Source organism: Felis catus, chromosome D4, assembly GCF_018350175.1.
Source record: "Felis catus isolate Fca126 chromosome D4, F.catus_Fca126_mat1.0, whole genome shotgun sequence".
NCBI lineage: Eukaryota > Metazoa > Chordata > Mammalia > Carnivora > Felidae > Felis > Felis catus.
In genome coordinates, this window is record NC_058380.1 from 51,611,958 (window position 1) to 51,632,739 (window position 20,782).

A 20,782-nucleotide genomic window follows, 5' to 3' on the forward strand; every position below is an offset into this window, starting at 1 on the left:
AAGACACAAAACAAACAAACAAAGGGAAAAAAGAGAGATAGGCCAACTAAGAAACATACTCTTAAATATAGACAACAAACTGATGGTTATTAGAGGGTGGAGGCATGGATGAGATAGGTGATGAGGATTAAGGAGTGTACTTATGATGAACACTGGGTATTGTATGGAATCACAGTATTGTACACCCGAAACTAAAAATTACACTGTATGTTGGCTCACTGGAATTTAAATAACAACTAAAACAACAACAACAACAACAAAACTGACCCTTAACCATAGAGTTTGAGAAACACTGAGCTTGTAAGACATCCAGTGAGCCAGTTAATCTCGTGGGAGGGACCTCAATTTTTCCATCTTTAAAATATATATAGTGACCCCTACTTTGTCTTCCATACAAGGTATGCCAGTAATAAACAATTTTACTTAGTCATAAATTATTTGTAAGCTATAATGACTCTTATAAATATACAGCTATTATATTGTAAGCACTAAGCATTTGGGAGTAGCATGGCAACTCAGCTAAAAGAAGCTTGGCATTTGTTAGATAGCCAATAAATGTTTGCTGACTTTATGAATGAATACAAGTACAGAAACTCTGGCATTAGACAGGACTGCACTCAAACAACTATCAGAGTAGTATGTGATTTAAAGACAAGTCACATAATTTTTAATAGTACAATTTCTTCATCTGTAAAATCAGAGTAATAATAGCTTCTACCCTTAAGCATTGTTGTGAGTATTCAATGAAACAATGCAGTAAAGTGGTTAGCATTTAGTACTTGGCACATGGAAAATATTCAATAAATATTAATCTTATATCTTTAAGCTCTTTTTCTATGCTAAGGAAACAAATCAATTGTTTACATGCAATTTCTTATGTAGTTCTTAGGAAAACATAAGATAACTGCCATAATCTCCATTTTCAAACAAGGAAAATAACACTCAAAGAAGTAAGCAACTGCCACAAAGTCATGAAACTACTATAATACCATGTCTGTCTATAACAAAACGTGTGCCTATTCCTGCAGAATACCATCTCCCTAAGGTCTTTGAAGTAAATAAAGAGAATGAATGTCACAGTCTCCTTTTAGATGCATTCTTATTTTTGCTTGTGAACTATGTGGGATTTTTGCATGAAAAACAATATTGGCAGATGTAATGACACAAAGTAAAAGATACCCAGGCATCACTTTTGCCACTTACCAGGCTGATTTGTTGGGCTCCTCATGCTGACAGTGGCCGCTCTCCATGTTCTTCTCTGACCTGCTTCGCATGACTCTATTTCTAGGCTATCAAAAAATAAGTAAATAAAACATGTTAAAAAATGATACTTGATTCTAGAAGGATCTTCATATATTAATGACCACAACAATAACAATTCAAATTTGCATAGCACCTGTTTTATAAAGCTTTTAAACAACCACAATAGGGATTAATCCACTTCACATATTTGGGGTCTTGCATCTTGAAAGGAAGTACATTGTCATCTTTATCTTGGAATTCTCAGAACGTGAGGAAGTATCTACCACCCAGGTATTCATTAAATTACTTTATTTTTTTATTAAATAAATGGATGAAACTCATGTTCAAATACACTGATATAGCTGAAGACTTCAACCTTTCACTCCAGAAGGCAAAATGTTATTGTGTTATAATTTTTTACAATGTAGACCTGAAGGAGCAAGTATTTTTACCTTGTCAATCAACCTGCCATTGGAAAGGTTAATTTGACAATGAAGTCAACATGCAAATCTCAGATTATTCCTCATGGTTTCAGTAGTTATCATTGGAGGAATCTCATAATCTGTTATCAAAAACAGTTATGGTTTAGCAGCTCTTGGGTGACTTGGTCGGTTAAGCATCCGAGTTCAGCTCAAGTCATGATCTCGTGGTTCATGGGTTCGGGCAGGTGTAGGGCTCTCTGCTGTCAGCACATAGCCTAGAGCCTCCTTCAGATCCTCTGTCTCCCTCTCTCTCTGCCCATCCATTTCTAGCTTTCTCTCTCTCTTTTTCTTAAAAATAAATAAACATTAAAAAATAGTTATGGTCAGGGCGCCTGGGTGGCTCAGCTGGTTGGGCATCTGACTTCAGCTCAGTTCATGATCTCGCAGTTGAGTTCGAGCCGCGCGTCGGGCTCTGTGCTGACAGCCCAGAGCATGGAGCCTGCTTCAGATTCTGTCTCCCTCTCACTCTGCCCCTTCCCTGCTCATGCTCTCTCTCTGCCTCAAGATAAATAGAGATTAAAAAAATAGTTATGGTCTATTTATGCAGGAAATTTCAATACAATCAATTAAAAGCTAGAATCTAATTTTGAAATAATTGTAAAGTCAAAAACGGGAAATGAAATGTTCTTTTTAGAATTAGAATCGGGCTTTTCATTGTCTTGATGAGTCTTCTGCTATTTCCCAACTCTGTGTCAATCTCCTCCACAACACACAAAAAGAGAGAAGGGTAAAGGAGAGAGGTATGTTTACTAAGAAAACAGTAAAAGCTATCCCAGGATATTTCTTATTAACTCAAAGTATAATGAGGTGAAAAGTTCTTTTTTTCCACCTTTATTAATTGAGATATACTTGACATATAACACTGTGTAAATTTAAGGTGTACAACACATTAATTTCATAGTAATGCTTTCTTAAAAGAATTGGGATGATAGTCACTTTCCTTCAAACTCAAACTTGTATGTCAGCTTTTCTACTTGACATTACTGTTAGTGTGAGTACTCACAATAGTGATAATTATTATTTTGTTGCTTACAGTATATCAGGAACTGCTCTTATCATTTTATAGGAATTATCTAATTTAATGTTTACAATAAGTCAGTAAGGTAGATATTATTAACCTCTCTATATTTACAGATAGGAAAACAGAAACCTAGTTTAAATTATTCAAGATCCACTGCTGTTAACAATTAGGGTAGGATTTGAACCTTTCCCAGAGCCCATTATCTTAATCTCCAAGGTATCTACTACCTTTTAAATTTACTCCAAACTGGAACTCTTAAATTTCCTCATGTACCTTCCTAGGTCGTCCCTACTTCCTAGGAAATTAACACATATGCTTTGTACTTAAGTCAGAAACACGAAGATCTTTTTAAAATAACTTCCTTTTCCATGGTAATTGCAAACCCTACATATAGCCAGAATCCATACAGCTCTCTCCTCTCACCAGTTGAAGCCACCATAATCGATCATCTACAACACTGCAAAGCCTTGTACCTGTTCTCACTGATCCCACTTATGACCCCTTCTACAATCCACTGCTCACACTCTAGCCAGGGTAGACTTGATGGCATAAACCACAATTTTACCACTTGGCTTAAAATTCTTCAGTGGCTTTGTATTGTACGTGGAAAAAAACCCAATTATCTTCGCATGGCCTAAGAGCTCTGACATGAACAGGCCACAGTCTATGCCTCGAATATCATACAGTTGTTCTCTCATTTTGGCGGGCTTCTGCATGTTCTTCTCATAATAAACTCTGGTTTCAGTACCTAAGGACTCTGCTTGTCCCTGGAATGCTCTGCAATTGGAACCTTTTTATGCCTTAGACCTCAGTTCAAGTCACTCTCTCAAAGAGGTTTTTCCTGAACCCCCAACGTGTTCTCCTTCTATCACAACCTATAATCGTTCTTTTCATTTGTTTGTCTGTAATCTCTTTTCCTCACTGGAAGGCGGAATCCATGTGGACAGGATTACAGCCTCAACTAGGTAGCACCAAAAAATTTCTGCTTAATGAATGTATGGATAAATGGATACATGTTAAAATATATTCGAACTAATTATTCTTCATTATTTTTATTCATTCCTGAAAGGAAAACCAAGGAATCATTTAAAGTATTAGTAGGGGCGCCTCGGTAGCTCAGTTAAGCATTCGACTCTTGGTTTCAGCTCAGGTCATGATTTCACATTTCTTGAGATGGAGCCCCACTTCGGGCTCTGAGCTCATAGTGCAGAGCCTGCTTGGGATCTCTCTCCCTCTCTCTCTCTGCCCCTTCCCAGCTTGTGCTGTCTCTGTCTTTCTCAAATAAATAAATAAACTTAACACAGTAATAATTAGAAAAAAAGAATTAATAAATAGAAAATCATAAAAACTAATTTTTTATATTTTTCATATATATCTGCTCTTTTGAGATATTAAAACAACTCCCATTTCAAAATGAAATAAATTGGGGCGCCAGGGTGATTCAAGGTGTTAAGCGTCCAACTTTGGCTCAGGTCCTGATCTCCCGGTTTGTGAGTTCAGCCCGGCATCGGGCTCTGTGCTGACAGCTCAGAGCCTGGAGCCTCCTTCAGAATCTGTGTCTCTCTCTCTCTGCCCCTCCCCTGCTCGCACTCCGTCTCTCTCTCTTTCTCTCAAAAATAAATAAACACTAACAAAATAAAGATAAAATAAATTTATTTATGTTTTTTCCTTAACAAGTAAAGACTATAACTGTATGCATTAGTTTATATTTTTTCTAAAAGTGTCCTCACTGGGGCTGCCTGGGTGACTCAGTCGCTTAAGCATATGACTTTGGCTCAGGTCATAATCTCACAATTCATGAGTTCAAGGCCCGTGTTGGGCTCTGTGCTGACAGCTCAGAGCCTGGAGCCTGCTTCACATTCTGTGTCTCCCTCTCTCTGTCCCTCCCTGGCTCAGGCTCAGCTCTCTCTCAAAAATAAATAAAACATTAAAAAAAATTTACTTAAAGATGTGATTAGTTTAATTAGCAACTCTTTTTTGTTTTCCCCTATCTGAATCATTCTGCAAAAATATGGGCAACCCCACGAGACTTTATTTCTCTTTCCTCCCTCTTTGGTTTGGTTTTGTTTAAAACATTGCTTCTCAAATTTAAAGGTATATGAGTGATATATGTACATTAATCAAATTGTGATTTCTGATTCAGTGAATCTAGGGCAAGGCTCAAGCATCTGTATTTATCACAAGCATAAGTTACACTGATGGTGCTGACCCATTGACCACACTTCGAGTAACAAGAATTCAGAATACAGTTGGCAGTTCCAGGTGATTTCAAAATAGTACTTTAATCTTTCATTGTGGTGTGTGTGTATGTGTGTTTTCCATTTGCAAAATGGTATTATGACCATAACTAATAATTCTTTTTCCACTTATAATCCCTTTTTCAAAAAAGTGCCGTTACTATGAGATAAACAATACTACATAAGTTTTAGAAAACTGTACATACTTCTGTTCTTATTTATAATTTATCAATAATCCCAAATATTTTCCTTGTTTTGAAAATAAGTGTGTGTCTTGATGTCACCTAGCACATACTCCCTTGAATTTATTAATACACAACAAAATAAACACTGGCTTTTTGTAACTGGCTAATAAGATTTTAGGTAACTTTATTTTCATCTGCACATTTTTCTATATTTCCAATATCTTGTACCTTACAAATTTTAGCTACTGTTTATTGTCTTACAATACACTGTCCTAAATATATGTGTTTGTATAACTTCATATATATGTGACATTATCTCATTTAATTTATAATTTTATAAAGTGTTAATAAAAATTGTTATGATTTTTAGGCTTTTACTAATGGCCAAGTACTGTATTAGTGCTTTGCATGTGTTAATTTAATCCTCATTAAATTTAAATAAGCCATTAATATTCAGAGTTTTTAGGTGGAAGAATTAGTTTGAGGTTATATGGTTTTAAAGTGGCAAAACTTTTGGCACAAAAACAGACACAGATCAATGTAACAAAATAGAGAAACTAGAAATGGACCCACAAACGTATGGCCAACTAATCTTTGACAAAGCAAGAAAGGCTATCCAGTGGAATAAAGACAGTTTCTTCAGCAAGTGGTGCTGGGAAAACTGGACAGCAACATGCAGAAAAATCAACCTGGACCACTTTCTTATACCATACACAAAAATAAACTCAAAATGGATGAAAGACTTAAATATAAGACAGAAAGCCATCAAAATCCTCGAGGAGAAAGCAGGCAAAAACCTCTTTGATCTTGCCTGCAGCAACTTCTTACTCAACACGCCTCTGGAGGCAAGGGGAACAAAAGCAAAAATGAACTATTCGGATCTCATCAAAATAAAAAGCTTCTGCACAGTGAAGGAAACAATCAGCAAAACTAAAAGGCAACCGACAGAATGGGAGAAGATATTTGCAAAAGACATATCAGACAAAGGGTTAGTATCCAAAATCTATAAAGAACTTATCAAACTCAACACCCAAAAAACAAATAATCCAGTGAAGAAATGGGCAAAAGACATGAATAGACACTTCTTCAAGGAAGACATCCAGATGGCCAACAGACACATGAAAAAAAAATGCTCAACATCACTCATCATCAGAGAAATACAAATCAAAACCACAATGAGATACCACCTCACCCCTGTCAGAATGGGTAACATTAACAACTCAGGCCACAACAGATGTTGGCAAGGATGTGGAGAAAGAGGATCTCTTTTGCACTGATAGTGGGAATGCAAGCTGTTGCAGCCACTCTGGAAAACAGCATGGAGTTTCCTCAAAAAATTAAAAATAGAACTACCCTATGACCCAGCAATTGCACTACTAGGTATTCATACAAGGGATACAGATGTGCTGTTTTGAAGGGGCACATGCACCCCACCAATGTTTATAGCAGCACTATCAACAATAGTCAAAGTATGGAAAGAGCCCAAATGTCCATAAATGGATGCAAGGATAAAGAAGATTTGGTATATATATATACAATGGAGTATCACTCAGCAACAAAAAGAATGAAATCCACAACTACGTGGATGGAACTAGAGGGTATTATGCTAAGCGAAATTAGTCAGTTAGAGAAAGACAAATATCACATGACTTCACTCATATGAGGACTTTAAGACAGAGAACAGATGAACCCAAGGGAAGGGAAGCAAAAATAATATAAAAAAGGGAGGGGAACAAAACATAAGAGACTTTTAAATATGGAGAACAAACAGAGGGTTACTGGAGGGGTTGCGGGAGAGGGGATAGGCTAAATGGTGAGGGGCATTAAGGAATCTACCCCTGAAGCCATTGTTGCACCATATGCTAAGTGATTTGGATGTAAATTAAAAAAAAAAACACCAAAAAAAAATAGTGGCAAAACTGAGATTCAAATTCAGGTATGCTAGACCCTATTTTCATAATCTAGGGAAAATCAATATTTTTTGAAGAATCAAGCAAATATGTGTGTGATAGAAGATATTTGAGGTAGTCAATAGTAATACAAAAGGAAATATATGACTCAATTTCTATATTATATAATTTATAAAGGAAAATATGTCAAAATAAGAATTATTTGCAGGGGAAAATCATTATTAATTCTACAGGATGAAAGTCCTTGTTTCCAAAGTTTAGCAAACTATTATTTTATTGCTAAATGTTACTTGGATTTATTACTGATGAAGATCTTCCTGAAAGCATAGTTTTTTCCACTGATGAATAAATGGGAAAGCACAATGAGATATTGAAAGAAATAAGTTTTAAGAATGGTGGACCCATGAAACAAGGTTATCCTTATCTCTGACGTTTTCAGCCAGATTTACAAATAGCAATATATTCCACAAGCAGTTCTCCAGATTCCATTAACAAAATAGTCCGCATTGGTCATACCTATTCACCATTTCTCCCATTATGAGCACCTTTACTGAAGCATGTCTTAACTATTGGAATCATTATATATACATGTAAACACACACACACACACACATGCATATGAGGGGATTTTTTTGTAACTAAAACTCTTAATACATTGTGAGAAAAACTTAATAGGAGCACATTCAAAACAGAATTTCAAACTCTATCAAATTACTCGTGTCTAGTTTGATAGATTATGTTTTGATTTCATACGGGGTTCACTTAAATTTCCAAAGAGTTGATATTATCATTGTAGTTTAATATTGGTTTCACTTGGACTCAGTAAGAAATCAAAAAAATTCACAACACAGGAAAAGCATAGTCTCTTCCCATTAGGTGAATGTGGCTCTATTCTGAATGGAGTTTAACAAGAACTGGCCAGTTTTTATTTTCTTCATGACTTCTGAGAGCCAACTTAGCATCTTCTTTGCCTGCATTGTCTAATGCTGTCTTCAACCTCTTTGTAAAGAAACACGTAAGTGACTCCACAATAGAATGCAACTTAACTGATGATGTTTCCAAAATACTTATTCAGAAAAGTTGATTCTCTTCAGGGTGCCTGGATGGCCCAGTTGGTTAAGCATCTGACTTTCACTCAGGTCATGATCTCGGGGTTTGTGGGTTGGAGCCCTGCGTCAGGGCAGAGACTGCTTAAGATTTTCTTTCTCCCTCTCTCTGTCCCTGTCCAACTTGCCTGTGCTCTCTCGCTCTCTCTCTTTCTCAAAATAAATAAATAAACTTAAAAAAAGTTGATTCTTTTCAATAAACAGATATGGAAGTTCCTTGTAGAATACCCAACAGTGGGGGTTATAATGATAATAGTCTAGATAAATTTCACATAGGGGTAAACAGGAAATAAATTGTATATAGAAGTGTGTGTGTGTGGGGGGGGGGGGAAGGGATGGTTCAATACTTAGGGGGGAAAGGAGTTTTAAGAGAAAGAATCCAAGAATTTTAATACCCCTGGGTTATTGTCTTACTGATTGCCTCCAAACTGGCTTCTTAGATTTTAGCCTCATTCTTACTCATTTTTTTTTCCTAAAATGCTTACATGCTTTCTAACCAATTTTCTTACATTACTGTAATGTTAATTTTTTTAGTATCGAAACTCTTATTTCAGACCTTGATTCTTCTATAATCTACAATTTAAAGAGGATAGATGGACTTTCCTGAAAAACAAAGGGTGTTGCTACCTCTCTATACCTACGACTCCTATCCCTCTTCTTGTCTCTATTCTGCAACAGATTCTGAACTGAGTCATCTGCCTCCAGACCAATGGTTTTGCCTCCTTTTCTTATAAATCCTTCACTGATTTCATCAGATTAAACTCTCTAAATCAAAGCTAGAATCCTGTCAATCTTTTTTTCACAATGTTCCTCAGGCTCCCCATTCCCTACAAAAGATGAGGGCAGAGGCGGTGAAGGGAGCCCCATTTCTGAGTCCTTAGCCTGGGCTCAAAGACTTCCACTGTCTTTAATCTACCTTTTCAGACTCATCTCCAATGTGCAAATGCATAATGCAGAAGTAGATTGCAAACTGCAAAGATCTTTACAACTGGGAGTGGTTCCATTTTTAGAATAAGTCTATGAAATTATCCTTATTAGTATGTTTCAGTTACCCTAAGCCTTTATTTAGTCAAGCTACTAAATAGTAGAAACCAGGTTTGGATCTTCTACCTTCAGAGCCCATCCTGCATCCCCTAAATCTTATTTGTCCTTCAGATTGCATGATTAGCCACTTTTTGAATGTTTTATTTTCCTTTCTCTGAATACAGGCCTGTGTCTATTTCTGCTCAGAGGAGAATCATTGTCTGTCCCTCTATTTGCATATATTTATCATCTACCGAGACCTTGATCAAATCTCTCTGTTACTTTCAGTTAGAAATGTCCTCTCTCTGTTCTGTGTAAGTTATCAGTGTGCTTTTCTTATAGCATTTTCTACTTACTGCAATTTTTTTTAAATTACTCCTGTTCTAACTATTTCTCTCATTCATTTATAAGCTCTTCCTGGGGCAGTCATACTTTGGTTCGTCTTCACAGACACTTTCTCTGGCTCAATGCACTGTGCATGGTAAATGTGAAATAAAAGAGGAGGGGGGATTCCTCCACCCACCTTGCCTTTTTTTTTTCTGGAAAGGTAGTGAAGTGGTGTACTGAGAGTGTAGGCCCATCACAGGTTATGAAGGTCATGTAGACACAGTTTAAGATTCTGACCTAGCCCATGCTGCTCTACCCATTGGCTTTGTATTTTAAAACCTAAGAATTGCAAAGCATCCAAATCTCACTTTAGCTACACACGTTGAGGACAGGTAGATTCATTTAGTATAAAATAACTTTTCTTAGAATTAAGTCTGTTTCTCTTTAAATCTATTGACATCATTTGTCTTGGTCTCCACTACCAGAGAGCACCTGGCTGATATTTCTGTCTCTAAAGCAATGGACTGTATGTTGATAAAGTACATTTTTGTGTACTGCGGGCATTTTGGAAATAGCTCTTGGATCAAACGAAATGAGTTCCAGTATAAATAAAAAACCTAAGACATTGCAGACGGCACTTGGCAAAATATTGGTGTGATGGTTAGAAAGATGCAGTGTGATCCTCTGCAATTGAAGTTTTGTGTTGAGTGCAGGGTCCAATAATATGAGTTGCATCTTGGAACTTGCATGTTCAGTGAAATCTGTATTAAATCTAAATATACGCTTTGTTACTCTAGTGAAATTTAAAAAAAAAAAGATAAAAGACAAACTATAACTAGATTGGTAGTTTGAGTCACATTTAACTCTCAAAATAACTGTTAAATATGTAGTTTCTATTCTAATCAAGGTGAGAAGTGAAAGAATATTCACTTTATGTCTGTTGCCTTGCTGTGAACATTATTTCAAATACACTGAAACATGACTTTATTTATTTTAAAACCTCTGGCACATTTTATGGTTTGATCCATTTTCTAACACTTTCAAAGCTGTAGTTCATTAAATTGCACTTGTTTCATATAAGCCATCCTGAATACCTACTGTTAACCTATAAAGATTGGGGGTACAAGGATTTATTTTCAATACATTCTACTTCCTTCATTCAGATCAATGCAGGCAGCCTCCTAAAGAGCTATCATGTTTCATCACTGTAGGGAAAGCTTCGGATTCTAGTAAGTTAGGTAGAGAGGTAGAGAATGACCTTAAGCTCTATCTGCAGCGTGAGCAGTTGACCAGGGGTTCCAATATCAACAGTAGGTTCTAATAGTATGACCTTTTGTTTGCTTGTTTTTGTAGAGTCTTTTAAATGTTTATTTATTTTTGAGAGACAGAGCATGAGCAGGGGAGGAGCAGAGAGGGAGACACAGAATCTGAAGCAGGCTCCAGACTCTGAGCTGTCCACACAGAGCCTGACATGGTGCTTAAACTCAAAGACTGTGAGATCATGACCCGAGACAAAGTTGGACACTCAACCGACTGAGTCCCCAGGAACTGCTAGTGGGACCTTTTCTAAAACGCTCTTCATCTGAGTGAGGTGAGTGAGAATTGCTAGGTGAAATTTGGCTGTCATCGATTTGGTGATAGCTCAGTGCTAAATAATCACACAATCTTCAAGTCATAAGTGACAAAGGCCTCCGAGGTTATCTCCTCATTGGTATAGAGGTACTGGCTTTGGCTCACAAGGGACCCACAATGCAGCTCCAGTGGCATCAAAAAAAGAACTGGAACAACAACTCCAACTATTTTATATGTTTATTTACAGTGGAAGTCAACTTTTTTGTGCTGTCACACATTGGCCCAAGTTTCACCCTCTTGAACTATCCAGAAGATACAGAATCCTAGTTTTACACAGCAGATCTTTAAATAATTGAAGGAAGTTATTATTGCCCTGCAGGGAAGGGGAACATCTTTCAGACTCAACATCTTGGACAACAACACTTGGACACGAAATGACAGACACATTTATCACATGACATATTTCCAGATGTCTTACTATTCTGGTCATTTCCTTTTGGATGCACTCCAATGTGTCAAAGTCTCCTTTTAAGATATATTGAACATCCTATGACATTTCTGAGGCTTCCAGCAGAATGGGACACCCTGAGAATAACAGTAAATTTTTCTCGTTTGTGAAAAATAATGAGATCTAAAATTAAATAAAATTTCCACTTCTCAAAACTGGACACAGAAAGAACCAACCATGAGAATATTCATGGATCAAAAATTCAACACTAAGCTTAGTGGTGTTGTAGAGTCGTTTCTGAGAAAACATGGACTATGGTCTGCAACCATGGGCAACACTTGAATCCACTGTCTGCATTGTTTGCTCTATCTCCAAAATATTGACCTCTCTGTGAGAAAAGATGTCAGTCAGAAAAAGGACTTGAGTCATGACTCTCTCCTTAGCCAGTAGCCTGAGTGACCTTGGTTAAGTCACCAACCTCTGTGCTCATCAGTTACTTCATTATTGTGATGGTAATTTTATGTGTCAATGTGACTAGACATGATGTGTCCAGATACTTGGCTAAAATTATTTCTGAGTTGACTGTGAGGGTATTTCTGGTGAAATTAGCATTTGAACAGTAAAGCAGTTTGCTCTCCCCAATATGAATGGATATCATCCAATCTGTCGAAGCCCTGAATAGAACAAAAAGTTGGAGGAAGGAAGATTTCAACCCTTCCTGCCTAATTGCTTGAGAAAGAACATCATTGATCTTTTCCTGCCTGAGGTGTTCCTGGTTCTCAGGCCTTCAGGAGCTGTACCAAATTATACCACTGGCTTTCCTTGGGCTCCAGCTTGCGGAAAAGCAGATCTTGGTACGTCTAGCCTCCACAACTGGGTGAACCGATACCTTATAATAAATCTCTTCTTATACATGGACTATTCTTACATATAATAAATGTTATATATTACCTATAATATATATATTAATGTTTATTTTATTTTATTTTATTTTATTATTTTGAAGAAAGAGTGCACACATAGCAGGGGTGGGGTAGAAAGAGAGGGTGAGAGAGAATCCCAAGCAGGCTCCACACTGTCAGCACACAGCATGATGTCGGGCTCAAACCCATGAACCGTGAGGTCATGACCGGAGCCAAAATCAAGAGTTGGACATTTAACTGACTGAGTCACCCAGATGCCTCTATAATAACATTATATATATATATATATATATATATATATATATATATATATATATATATATATACATATATATATAATTTATTTATTTATTTATGTATTTATGTATTTATTTATTTATTTTACATATATCACCTATTGGTTCTGTTTCTCTAAAGAATCCTAATACAATCACTAAATCAAAGTTTTGCCTGGATGATCTCTAAGATCACATGTAAACTATATTTAACCTGGTAGGAGATTTCAATTTTTCAAAACTTTTTGTTAGTCAGGAGTCCTGTCTTTGATTTTAATATAAGCCCAGATATAAATCATTTTTTATCTTCAGTGAAATCTGAGAAAATGCTTCACCAGCTCCCATAGTCTTGCTTCTCACTTCTTTATTTGTTTGCTTACCCAGCAACTTACTTTTGTGCATTCTGTGAGCACAGCACAGTGCTTGGCAATATGGATGATACTATATATATATATATATATATATATATATATATATATATATATATATGGCAGCTCTTTCCCTTGAAGAACTCAAGCCTAGTTAGGTAGACAAGATGCTAGATTTCAATGTAAAATATGAGTGTAAAAATATAAGTATCAGATAATGATGACAATGGATGATAATGGAATTCACAGATAGAAAAGATCAGCATGGCCTAAGAAGATGGAAAATACTTGTGAAGGAGATGGAAGGAAATAGGGCAGCTGATGACATAGAATTTTGATAGCTGGGAGAAGGGAGTATTTACATGCTTGCCAGAGTGATCAAGCATTTAGATAAAGAGTTCTCAGTTGTTCTGGAAACTATGCAGTGGCTGCATGTAACAGGCCTGAAACATGTAATCACTGGTGAGAATCCAAACATAAACACAGGATTTCAGCAGCCCCTCATACACACAACGTCCCACTCTGCTCAGCTAAAACAGTACCACAAGCAATCAGAAGGTTTTACAACCCCTCTGGGCCTGGGCAGCATTGTAAGTGCACATATTAGGAGACTTGAGAACAGAAGGGGACCTGGTATCTACTTCTGGGGTCTGGTATATATTCAGAGATATATATTTGAAAAAACAAATAAATTTGCTCTCAGCTAGCACTGGAGGGAACGACTCTAAAAGTTCTGCTAGCGCCAAATCATTGTTCTTAGCACCTCAACTAACTGGTATGGCCCAGGTTTCATGGTTTTAATTATAGGAAAAAATGACACAACTCTTAATGACTAACTTTTGTGGCAGGAACAAAGGCATGAGCCTTCAGAATCATTTCCAGTGTGTCTGGAAAGACATCAATTTGAGAGGGCTGAGAAGGGCTGAGGATATCCCTTCTGATATCTGAGTAGGAATCCCACAGAACTGAACTGTTGGGTCCCACTGCTAACCTCTTCCAACAATCTACTTAAGGGAACCTCTGGTTGCTGATGAATCCAATCATGTTCTTGAAGAAAACAGACCCTGTGGTGACAAGTAAAAGACTTTGTGCACTCATTTCTTACACTCAAGTGAAGTATACGTAGACCCATCATCAGAAACGGAGTGTCTGGCAATTGGTGTGCCCCAAATGGCTGATGCAATGTAATAGTGCTCAGTAAATATTTACTGAGGAATTGAGTCTGATAGAAACTAGAGTTGCTTTGTGTCACTTGGAGAAAAGATATGTTTATTACAATCAAAAGATTATCTTTAGAAATTTCTTCTGACTCACTCTCCTTAAAGGAAAATACATATACATACATTGGCATGAATGTGTCTGCTCATGTTTGCATGTGTGTGTGTATTGTTTTCTGTTGCTTACATTTCTGTTTTCAAAGTGTATTCCTTCATGCACACAAAAGATTTTCTCATATTAAGCAGTGCACTGGTGATAATAGGCCTCCAACCAAATACTCCTTTAATATCATAAAAACATCTTCAGCTGACTCTTCTTTAACTCATGAAATACAATCCTTAGCTCCAAGGAACAAAACACTAAATAGAATTAAAAAAAAAGAATAATATGAAATCATAGTCTGTGGGCAGGAGATAGAACTTGTAGTCATTCCCTGAGGAGTTGAAAGATAGAGCTAGAATCCCTTTTGTAATACTTCAGTATACTCCTATTAAGGGCACTGATTTAGTTGAGACAAATGGAGAAACCATTAACGTGCTCAGTGCCAGGTGGGGAAGGCAGGGCAGTTCCAGAGGAACGCGGCTTCAAGTCAGTGTACTAGGAAGGTATAGGGCGACAAATGTCAGCAATATATATAGCAAACTACAGAAATAAGAAGCCAGGTTCTGCTTTGGCTGGAAGAAAACCCGAAGTTAAAATTGGTCACTAATCTAACAGACAATATTTTGGAGACAGACACTGGTCCCTTTGGTGCAGCAACTAGCTTAGTGTCATCCTCTGTGCTTTACTTCTAGCAGGCTCTCGCCTAAGACTCCACACAACATTGGCATCCATGATAAATACCTTGTTGAAATGTATCTCTCCCCACTGTAACTGAGGGAGCACATTATAGAATAAGTTCATGTTTCCCATGTTTACCTATCAGATATTTCTAGAATGCAGGTAACATGGTCCAACATTAAGTCAATCCTATTTGAATGAGCCTGATATTATTTTAGAAACCACTAAATAGGGTTTGGGTCATATGCATGATAACTCTTACACCAAAACTTTTAAGGAAATTTGTCTAAAAATATTTGAAAGCCAGTGGCTCCTGGGCAGCTCAGTCAGTTAAGCTTTTGACTCTTGACTTAAGCTCAGGTCATGATCTCATGGTTTGTGAGATTGAACCCTGCGTCGGGCTCATGATGATGGCACAGAGGTTGCCTGTGATTCTCTCCCTCTCTCTCTCTGTTCCTCCCCTACTCGTGCTCTCTTTCTTTCTCAAAACAAATAAATAAACATTTATTAAAAAATACTTGAGGGGCGCCTGGGTGGCGCAGTTGGTTAAGCGTCCAACTTCAGCCAGGTCACGATCTCGCGGTCCGGGAGTTCGAGCCCTGTGTCAGGCTCTGGGCTGATGGCTCAGAGCCTGGAGCCTGTTTCCGATTCTGTGTCTCCCTCTCTCTCTGCCCCTCCCCCGTTCATGCTCTGTCTCTCTCTGTCCCAAAAATAAATAAACGTTAAAAAAAATACTTGAAAGCCAAATGTATGAGAGCTAATTCAATATAATCAATCCTTCCATGAAATATCCTCTGCTTCTTCTCAATTCACATAAAATGTGTGGGAAATATCAAATTGCCCAGTGGAAGACTGAGTAAAGTATACACAAATATCCCTAATAGGTCCACAAGAAAGACTAATATAAACAGCAGCATAAATCTTCATCTTTTCTGTGACAACTCAGGCTGGAAATGCAGTTAGCTGCATTCAGACTTGGCCCTAATTTATTGCTGGTGTGGCATAAATGTTAAATACAGCTGCTGCAGCCATTAACCCAAACTCCTTAATTAAAGAGGGAAATTATGCAATATTTTTTCTGCTTAATTTACCAAGGTATTCACAGTCAATACAGGTTTGTTATTTAAATGATGAGACTTCTTGGTTGTTTATATGACCCACAGCATATAGATTACAAAACAAAACAACCTAGAAAAAGAATTAACTGTTATTCCTACTCAAAAGACTCTGAAGTATACTCAAATGCATGCTCTGATACTTATGCTCTTAAGTATGGCCCTTCAGGCATCTATTGTGCATATATGTACATTTTCTCCCTTAGCAATCCAAATGATAGTCATTTCACTAGGATGTAACTTGTTTCCACCATTCCCAGTGGGATGGTTTTGAGTAGTGAAAAGCTACATGAGACATAATGATAGGAATTACAGATACTAAAGTATCAGTACAGATTCTTAACATTGTTGTGTTTTTTTTAATTTGACAAATATTTGGGAGTGCTTCTAGAACCCTGAAAAGACTTCAAGAAGAGAACTGAAAGATATGCAATGATATCTAGGATTTCTGGGGAAAAGCTTTGTTTGGTAAAAGAAGTCTCCCTTTCAAAGTCTTGGTGTTCAAGGTCTATGTGAAGACAGGGAATCCCTGAATTAAATTTGCTATAACTAGCCCATTTTCATAAACTAAAAGTATAAATAAAGTGAGGCATATTTTAAAATCTTAGTTTAAGGAATGGACTATGGACAAAAATTTAGAATTATTTTAAGCACATATTTTTATTCCTTACCCTGCCTTATGTCATCTTTGATGGGACTTCTCACAAATATTGGGCTAGATGGGCAAATAATGAGACCTATGATGGCAGCTCCTGTTGCTTTATTATCCTAATTGCACTCTTTAGTTTCCAAGAAACTTGGGTTTCAAGTACTCTAAGCCAATGTACATAAATGGGCAAAGTTACTAAATACTTTAGCAAGGGGGACACTCCCCTGATGAACTAAAATCGATCACTTACTGGGGCGCCTGGGTGGCTCAGTGAGTTGGGCAACTGACTTCACTCAGGTCATGATCTCACAGCTCATGAGTTCAAGCCCTGCACTGGGCTCTGTGCTGACAGCTCAGAGCCTAGAACCTGCTTCAGATTCTGGGTCTCCCTCTTTCTCTACCCCTTCCCCACTCATGTTCTATCTCTTTCCTTCAAGAGTAAATAAACATTAAAAAAAATTATAAAACTGATCACTTGCTAATTAAGTCATATTGTAAACTTGTTCAACTCCTTAGCAGAATCATCCAAAGTGGTATATCCTAAGATAATTAAGGCAGCACAATATAGTTTAATGGTTAAAACACTTGCTCCAGACCTTAAGATTTTAGCACCACTGAAAGAGGGCTCTGCCCCATTGTGATCTCAAACTTTATAGCCAGGTTCTTCTTTCCAGCTTTGTCTCTTGGCTCAGGCTGAAGACCCTAAGGGCAAAACATCACCTAAAGGGAACACAAACTACCCCCCCCCCAAGCAACATGGACTGCCCTGAGCCAGCAGGATCCCACCACTGCCTGCAACTGACTCCAAGGCAATGATTGATTTGACCTTCGCTGCCCACCTGCACATAACCAGCCACTTTTGCCTGACATTTTTCTGATATGAACCTGGAAGCATTTTCAGCATTTTGGGGCACAGTCTTTGAGATGCTAGTCCACTGTCTTCCTTCATTTGGCCCCACTGAAATAAATTCCTTCCTTTTTTCCCCACCACTCATTTCTCTGCCTTTGGATTTTATCAGCAGCACGAGGCAGAACCCGGTCTGTTTGGGACCCCTGGAGTCAGGTGCTCTTACACTGCTGCACACCGGCTACACCGCTCTTAACTGGTGGTTATGTATGGAGCAAGTATTTGACATATCTAAGCCAACATTCGTCACCTGCAAAGTGTTGCAAAGCAACAGCAACCACTTCAGACAGTTGTGAGAATCAAAGGAGGTGTTACACATAATGAGTAACCTACAAAGTTAGTTATTTGCACTTTTATAAATATGTTTTATTAGTAGTATCCCAGGTATAAAACCTAGGCATCTCTCGGTGCCTAAATCTAAAGATTTCTCTAGAAAGAATTGATCAGGGGTAATTTGCCACATGGCAATCATAGTTATACCAAATTATAGCCACACGTTAAATTAATAATACTGAGTTAATAATACTATTTTCTGTCATTAAATTGTGTCCTGGTAAATCAGGGCTGATAAAAATTGTTCTATATATGTTTGACCAATCAACACATGCCATATATATTTTACCTCATGTTCTGCGATTTACAAAATGTTTCAAAATAAGTGATTGTGTTTTTGAAGGGGAAGCAAAATATACCACTCCAAAATATGCTTCTCTGGCATATTGATTATTTTGGGTTGATTATTATTGAGAGATAGCACACACAGGAGAAATTCTGAAAAATGAGTAGAAGTCATCATTTTGTAAGAGACATTTACATTTATAAGGGAAACCTCCATTTGCAAGAGTGTCTCTCTCTCTCTGAACCAGGAAGAGGAGTATGGTTCCAAATCTCTAGAAAGTGTCATCAATGGAAAAGGCAAAAACAAATCTGCATAACAACCACACCCTTATTTACTGGGTTTTGTCTGAATACTTGCAGTAACTGGCTGCCCCTTCCTCTACACACGCGCACGCACACACACACACGCAGACACACACACACACAGACACAGACACACACACCATCTTCTTTTGTCTTTAGCTGGAGATGGTATTTAAGGTGATGTTGTAGCCAATTTCTGGGAGTTACTCAGTTTTCCTGGGTATGCATACAGAATGCATACATGTTACTAAATTTCTGTTTTTCTTCTGTCAATCTGTCTTTTATGATGCGGAAGGAGAGGACATGGGGACTTCTCAGTCAAGAATATACAAGAGTAGAGGGAAAGCTAGGTTTCCTTTCCTTCCCTACACTGTAAAAAATTTTTTTAACATTAATTCATTTAAAATTTTTTTTATGTTTATTTATTTTTGAAAGAGAGGGAGAGACAGAGCATGAGCAGGGGAGGGGAAGAGAGAGAGGGAGACACAGAATCTGAAGCAGGCTCCAGGCTCTGAGCTGTGAGCACAGAGCCTGACGCGGAACTCGAACTCACGAACTGCAAGATCATGACCTGAGCCGAAGTTGGACGCTCAGCCAACTGAGCCACCCAGGCGCCCCAAACATTAATTCATTTTTGAGAGACACGGAGAGACAGAGTGTAAATGGGGAAAGGGCAGAGAGAGAGGGAGACAGAATCTGAAGCAGAATCCAGGCTCTGAGCTGTCAGCACAGAGCCTGAAAGTGGGGCTCAAACTCAGGAACCATGAGATCATGACCTCAACCAAACTTGGATGTTTCACCTACTGAGCCACCCAGGCACCCCTCTTTCCCTACATTTTAATTTGTTTAGCCAGTGATTATTGAGACCTAGACTTTGAGGAAGCCAGGAATACAAAGATATAGAAAGTATCACCCCTGTCCTCAAAAAACCTTATATTCTAAAGATGTGTGTATAGTAGAAGAGAGAAGTTCTCAGTATAATTGCCCACCCTCTACCACCAGTTTTTAAAATATTTATTGGGCAATATTTATGACCATAATGGTCATATGGTCATAATGACTATGACCATCATGCTTTAAGTATCATATTTGGAGGGCAGGTAGCTTTTTTCTATAATCACTTCTTCCTTTTAATATTGTAGGTAAGCTGATGAAGGGCCTGCTCTTTGAAGGAAGGCCTGACTTTGCTGTACCTGTTCTTATATTTTGCTTATATTATTGTATGTAAAAAGAGTTTCTTCTTTTAAGTACATTGATTAGTTGGTAAGCCTGAGGTTTAAGGAGGTAAGGAAAGGGGAACAGGTCTTGTGCATTTAAGAAAGCAAGCTTGGTATTCCAACCGGCAAATCAACATTTATAGAAACAGATATAGTTCTTTCCTCAAAGGTTAAGAAATGAATATGCATTGCAATAAATAAAAATCATCAGCAAATAAAAAATAATTTGCATTTATGTAGTTTTTCAAACATTCAGCTTAGTTTTAATAGAGATTTTAGTTTTCCCATATATATTTCAATAACTTATAGAAAATTTAAGTAAATTATGTAACATTAGTAGTAAGAAGTACTAACATCTAAAGGGTTTTTGAGCAAACACAATGGACTTCTGGGAAGCAGAAACACTTGTACGTGTTAAAGAGTGACTTCTGGCTTAGACTGACTATGCCCCTAGGAATCCGTAAGTGTGTGTTATATATGAAACAAACAATTTGACTATTCTGGTGAGTATTTTAAAGGTCTATTGAGTCATCTCCTAAGGAAGTTTCTCTTGTGTCTGTACCCAAAAATGATAATAACATGAATTTTTTTCCATTTAATTTTGTTCTTTGTTCAGCTCCTTGAAAAATCTCAAGAAGAAAAGGATAATCGGCCCATTATTCTTGGATAAACCAAATCCTTCCCACACTCCTAATATGCACAAATAAGGCAAGAAAATGAATAAAAGTAAAATCAGTGAGCAAGAAAGTACTGAATTCAGTCTTGTCATCAAAGCAGCTAGAAAAGTTCCAGAGGGGCACCCAGGTGTATGGTATGTGCGGCTTGCAATCCCATCCCAGTAAGATGATTAAAGATG